The sequence below is a fragment of the Quercus lobata genome, chromosome 7, assembly GCF_001633185.2.
Source record: "Quercus lobata isolate SW786 chromosome 7, ValleyOak3.0 Primary Assembly, whole genome shotgun sequence".
Lineage (NCBI taxonomy): Eukaryota > Viridiplantae > Streptophyta > Magnoliopsida > Fagales > Fagaceae > Quercus > Quercus lobata.
Window position 1 is genome coordinate 3,136,298 of NC_044910.1, and position 6,713 is coordinate 3,143,010.

The 6,713-nt window shown below is 35.8% G+C and overlaps 1 pseudogene; it reads right to left on the bottom strand.

Moving 5' to 3' along the window:
• Positions 1 to 5,824: 5,824 nt before the first annotated feature.
• LOC115951398 lies at positions 5,825 to 6,510 on the bottom strand (annotated as a pseudogene).
• Positions 6,511 to 6,713: the final 203 nt, after the last annotated feature.

Below are 6,713 nucleotides of genomic sequence, written 5' to 3' on the forward strand. Positions count from 1 at the left end.
GTACTGGACTGATTTAACTGAGCTAGTTACGGTACCCAACAAGTGTTTATGTTGTGGGTTTTTTTTTTTTTTGGGTGCAAAATAACCCTCCATTTTCAAACAATTTTGTTAGTTAACAATGTTTCTAAACTATTTAGCAAATTAACATCTTGAGCTTCTTAGACTTGAGTTCATTGTAGCAAATTGAGCATAAAAGACCTCGAGTTCTATGAGGAGCTCGAGCTTATGAGATTTGAGTTTCTTACAACTTAGTTCCTTCTTCAACCTTCAATTCCTACATAACCAACCCCATCAAAACCTTCATCACTAGTTCGATCTTTCTCGCAAATCTGCTCACATGTCTGATCTTCTTCACATATTGGATCTGATCCAAGCAAAATCTCCACCACTTCATACCGATCCGATCAAAACCTTCCTTACAGGTCCTTACAAACATCTCACCAGCAAAACCAAACCCAACAAAATACATAAAGCCAATCGCGCCACCACCTCATCTTGATCGAAGCTTGCAAACTCAAACCCAACAATCGCACCACTACCTCATCCTGATCGTAACCTGCAAATAGGGCTGTAAACGAGCCGAGCTTTGTTGAGTAGTGAATGTTCAAACTCGGCTCGACAGCAAAAGTAGAATGTTTAAGCTTGGCTTGAGCTTGATACGAGCTTACAAATAATGTTCAAGATTGAGCTCGTTATAAAGTATAAAAGCTTAAGCTTGAGCTCGGCTCGGCTTGGCCAAACTCGAGCTCAATATCAAGCCCAAACTCAAGCTCGATGCCATACTTTTGAGCTTGAGATCCAACATAAGTATATTATCAAGCCTATATCAAGTTTATTATCTAGCCTATTTGGTTTGGATGAGTGGTCTCAACTTATAATTAATTAAAGTTTTAGAAAGATATGAGTTTACTTGTCAAGCTTATATCAATTTTATTTCCAAACTCATAAATAAGCCTAGGCTCAACTTGTTTTGTTACTTTTGTATCAAGCCTTGGTGTTCACGAGCTTGTTTATGAACAATATTTTTTACTTGGGCTTGGCTCGTTTATTAAACTAGCCTAGAACTAAAGCTTAAACTTGACTTATTTATAAACAAACAAACATGAACGAACTTTTTATCAAGTCAAGCCTAAACTGTTTATGAATGGCTTGGTTCATTTACAGCCCCGCCTGCAAATCTAAACCCAACAATCATGCCACCACCTCATCCCGATTGGAACCTGCAAACCTAAACCCAACAAACGCTATTCATCTTGATTGGAGGTGAGCTCCGATGGGGAACAAGAGATATGAACAAGACAGAAACCTTGGTGATGAGCTTCGGCCTTAGAGGCCTAATTTGGGCTTTGATATAGAGTAAAAACCAGAGAGAAGAAATCGAAAAGAAGAAAGAAATAGGTCAAAGTTTTTTTATTTTTTATTTTTTATTTTTTTTATATATAATAATTTTCTAGGTTTCTTTTAAGGAACTTGAGTTTATGAGACTCGATTTCCATTACCAGAATATGAAATTCGAGTCTGTTAGGCTTAAGTTGCTTTTGTGAATTTGAGTCGAAGAGACTCGAGATGTTAGTTTGCTAAATAGCTTGGAAACATTGCTAATTAACAAAATTGTTTGAAAATTAGTGTTGTAGGGATGATAGGCCCAGTTGTATATATTGGGCCGAGGGCCCGGTCTGAGGACGCCTAGTAGTCCGAAGACGAGTAAAAGCTGTTATGGAAGTCCGCATTAGTGAATGAAGAGATGGGGTTTAGTCATAAGAGTCCAAGAAGGTGGTCCGAGCAGGATTACCTCGGTTGAGCAAAGCAGAGGTTCGAAGGTGTGGTCTGCCATCTAGGGCAGCGTTCTAGGAGGTTCTCTTGATAAGGATACACATCATGAAGGTACAGGATAAAGGAGAACTACGAAATATCTAAGAGAAAGCTGCTACCACCACATTTAATACTCTGTAGCTAACTCTCTGGCCGTATTAATGAGGAAGTGATACCTGAGTAGTAATTTTCAGCCTTACAACTATTCCCAAAGACTTCAGGAAGGTGCTGATGGGACAAAGATCAACACCAGTAACCTGATCTACACATGGAGGGTGAAGATGAAATAAGAAGAGAGTATAAAAAGAAAGGAGACCCTGAGGGAAAGAGATTAGAGAATTAAGAGTAAAACACTGTAACAACAAGAACTGTGCTTATAAATCAAGTTCAAGAGATATATAAATATATATATATATATATATATATATATATATAAGGACTGATCTCCTTGGATTGTGCCGAAGACGATTTTATTTAGAAAAACCAGTCTGTCTTTACTCTATTGTCATTTGGATCCACTATAATTGTTGCCTAACTCATTAGAACTAAGTTTTCTGGTCCACTCCCTACAAATTCATTGTATTGAGCTCTTTGGGTCTAGATCAATTTTACCTTTTGCACCTAGGACCCAAAACCTGTCCTTACAAGTGTTATTTTGCAAAAATATCCTTGGTTTGTAGGAACACTGATAGAACACGAAGAATAGAAGTAGATATGAGTTGGTGCTAAAGTCGCCGGATTTTTTTGCTGTTGTGAGAGAGAGATGATGGTGAAAGCGAGTGAGTAAAGAGTCTAAGAGAGACCTTTTATTTATTTACAAAGGATTACAATCCATCTTAAAAAAATGCAAAATATAATAAAAACAAAATTTTGACAAAATATGAAAAAATATTTATTTACTTGTCTAATTCTAGCTATGAAAAAAAATATGAATGGAGAGGATTTAAACCCATGGTTAATAGATAATTTTGACAAAAATATGCTTTTTGGTTTTGAAATATTATCTATATTCTACTTTTGTACTCAAAGTTTAAAAGGTTCTATTTTTGTTCTTGTGACAAATCTTAAATAATTTGTTAAGGATTTATAACTGACCTAAAAAAAAATTTGAGGGACAAAGGCTTGGATGTATTTCCATTCTTGAAAATTTTATTGTCCCTCATCTATCTATTTAAGTTATATTTTTTGTCAGTGTGTGTAACATTATGTATATTTTAGGAATAAAAATATAATCAAGACTTTATATGGTTTAAATTTTGTTCAAATGACTAGCAACATCTTTACCAACTCTCTGAATTGAGAGCAACTAAGATGAACTAGAAAGATAGGCCATTATCTTAATATTGTAAAATCACTTTTTTTTTTTGGGTATTCTGATGCACCTTATCACAAACTGATTAGCATGGTATTATCTGATTTGTGCCAAATAACCTATGGTTGTAAATCATGCAAGTAAAATCTGAAACCATGGGACTTAATATTGCCCCATTCAGCATAAAGTGTTTGTGGATCATCCTTTGAAAAAAAGAACACAAGTACAAGTGTCAATGTCTGAAATTCTGAATCACAATTTGTTTAGCATGATACATGAAATAAACACCACATACCACTCAAAAGGAAAAAGGAAACACAAAATACAAAGGCCTTTGAGATTTTCTGGTAAAGTGTAGCCAAGGAGCTGTACAATTCAAGTGGAAGGAACTACAGCAAGCCAAAACAAGCATAGGTCATTTCGGTTATAAAAAAAGAAGAGCTTATGATTCAACTAAAGTCTAAAGCTGAACGATGAAATAGGATTGGTGTAAGTCAATCCCACATAGTAGGGATATAAAGCTTTATGGTGTTTATATGGTTAGCAGAGACTGAAAAGATAGTATCAAGTATCTCATACATGCTTTCAGGTACGTCAATAACCATCACATTGCAATGTCTTAGAACTTTATTAACCATTGATAAAAAGAGCAAAGGGGGTAGGGGCTGTTATGTAATAATGATTAATCTTCCCAAGCAATCAAGTGAAGTATCTGCATAGTAGATAAGAATAAGACAAATAGGAGAAATTGTACACATGCACCCAGCACCCCCTTCGTCATGAACCCAGGACCTGACCCCCCACCTAGTACTTGCAAGGTGAGAGAAGGTGCATGCCATTTATTGGCTTAGAGGCTTCACATTTTAATCGGTATTCTTGTTATTTTCAAAGTAAATATATAAATGGGGACACATGCACACAAATAAAGTTACTTTCGCTGCAATTTTGCATCCTCTGATAGCTAATCTTGATTGATAGAGGACACTCAAAAGACCTTTGTTTCCTACCAATCAATACGTTTTAGTCTTACCATGTTGAAAAAGTAATGGCTGTTGTTTTTTTTTTTCGGTGAAAGTAATGGCTGTTGTTATTATCATGAGTGATTATACAAGACACATTCATAAAAAAAATGGGGGGCTAAAAATCTCAAAAGTGTATTTATTGGGTATGTAGCACTGGTTTGAGAATCACTAACTGAGAGAGCAGAAAACAACGAAGAGAAGATATATTTTTTTAAAAAAGAAGAAGCAATTGACAGGCAGAAAAGTAAATAACTAGATGAAACAGAGGAAAGCAAAGCTAGAAAGCGCATTAAGGCAGCTATCCAAACTTACTATATTTATGCTCCAATATGTAGTAAAGTGAACAAACATCTTTGAAACCAAGTACAAATAATCAGACAAATAATCAGCTCAACAACATCGGAAGAAGAAAACCAAGAATGTTACTGTAATATTCAATAACACAAATGAGAATCAAGTTTAGAATGATAACATGCTCCAAAAATTACAATATATAAGAGGAGGGAGATGCCAATTTGGACCTCTAGATTTCTACTCAAGGTGCAGTGTGCTTCACAATGACCAGACTCATTAGTTACCCAAAAATATGTTTGATTTCTGAAAATTACTGGTATTTTTGCTATGCTTAGATTAGATGTCTGCAAATTAGTGGTATTTGCTATGATTTATGCTGCTGGATACTGCAATGTAATGTCTTATGTCAAAATTCCTTAAAATATGCAAGCTGATTATGAAGATGATTTGAAACTCCAAATTTTGATTAACTTGTGTGAACAATTATTTGACAAGACGATTTTTCTTTATGCTACTGGTCCTCTAACAGAAGTTTCCCAATGTCAAGTTCATGCCAATGGCGTCTGTGGATCATACAAGATTTCTGTGAAACAATAATACTCAGAGTAGATTTCTATTTCTAATCATCCCAGGTCAGACATGAGTGGCTCAACATCCAATATTTCAGAGCAATCCTTTTTTACTTTAACAACCAAACGAGACATTCATCTTCTATATGCCCCCTCCCTGCCCCAAAAGAGTCAAGATTCAAGAGAATATGCATATAACTCTCAACATGGTACACAGAATTCAATTAGATTTCAAATAATAGGATTAATGATAATTATCATCTTTAACGAGGTGCTGCATGGGAGCAGATAATTGCTCACAGATTGCATTGACAATTTCATACACTGACAATATATGTGGTCACTTACTTGGTGCTTTACATAATTTCAAAATCTCCTAATAATTCGTTGGCACTAAATGTACCGGCAAAAACTCAACAAAGGTCATGACAATTATCATGATAATCAAGAGAATAGACAGATAATATGTGTATAACACCCAACTTGGTACAGACTACAGAGATTTCAATTAGATTTGGAATAATAAGATTACTGATAATTATTATCTTTAATGAAGTGCTACATGGGAAAAAGAAATTGCTCAGAGATTCCATTGATGATTTTACACAGTATCTGGACAAGATGTGTGGTCACTTGGTTCTTTACATAATTTCAAAATCCCCTTACAATTCGTTGGCACTAAATGTAATGCCAGAACTCAGCAAGGATCATTTATAGGGTCATCTAAATCATATTCAAAAAGCAAATTACAGTTTGACTCCTCTTCAAATATAACATTGATTATCACTGATTTCATCATCATAAAAATAATTTAATTAATCCTTTTCTAGACCAGCGCCTGCACTTTTCCTGGACAAACCCCTACTCCTATCCAGTACCCCTTGCCCAACATGGCTTGCATATATTTCCCTGATTTCTACAAGGGGTATCTCTGCAAGAGTTTCTGATGGTCGTAGGCTTCCCTTAAAAAACTGTCTTGAGTGTCGTTCTTAGAGATGCTAAATATAGCAGATTGTCATTCAAACACTTAAGCAAACTTCTGGGGCAGGGCCAAAGGCTTATGGAGGTTGCTCACATTCATACACTCATTTTTCAATTATGCGGTAAAGTGAAGAAGCTCATGAAACACTCCAATCCTCTTCTTGCATACATCTGTGTCGAGATCCAAAGGGGAGACATCAGAATCCAGAGAAGTATAAGGGAGCATTTGCCACTCTTTCAACCTCCATGCATTTTCTTTTTCAACCCAAAACCTCTTCTGAATCCAATCAGAAAGGCTAAGCAACCATATTTCATGTCTTCTTTCTTCTGTTGTAAAGCTGCATTCTTTTAAAATTCGGAGACAACAAGGCCATCATCCTAGGATAAGGGATTTAACCCAACACAATTGTCGAGGAGGTGGATTAAAGCGAATAACACAATTGAGAAGATCCATCCAATTTTGCTTAACGATAATGAGCTCTTCTTGGTGGAGTTCCAGTACTTCAGGAGTCAAGTTAAACAAGGGACATGAGTGCCCCCATTGTCAAAAGCACGAGACTCATGATCAAAAAGGGCATCTCCTAAGAAAGGCGAAGAGCTAAAGACCATGTGGAAGAAAAAGTTGTCCATGATGGCATGCAAGGTGGTATAAAGGAACACAACACTAAGGAGTACAAGAGATCATGGAAAAAAGAAAGCAAGTCACTTATATTTTCAAATTAT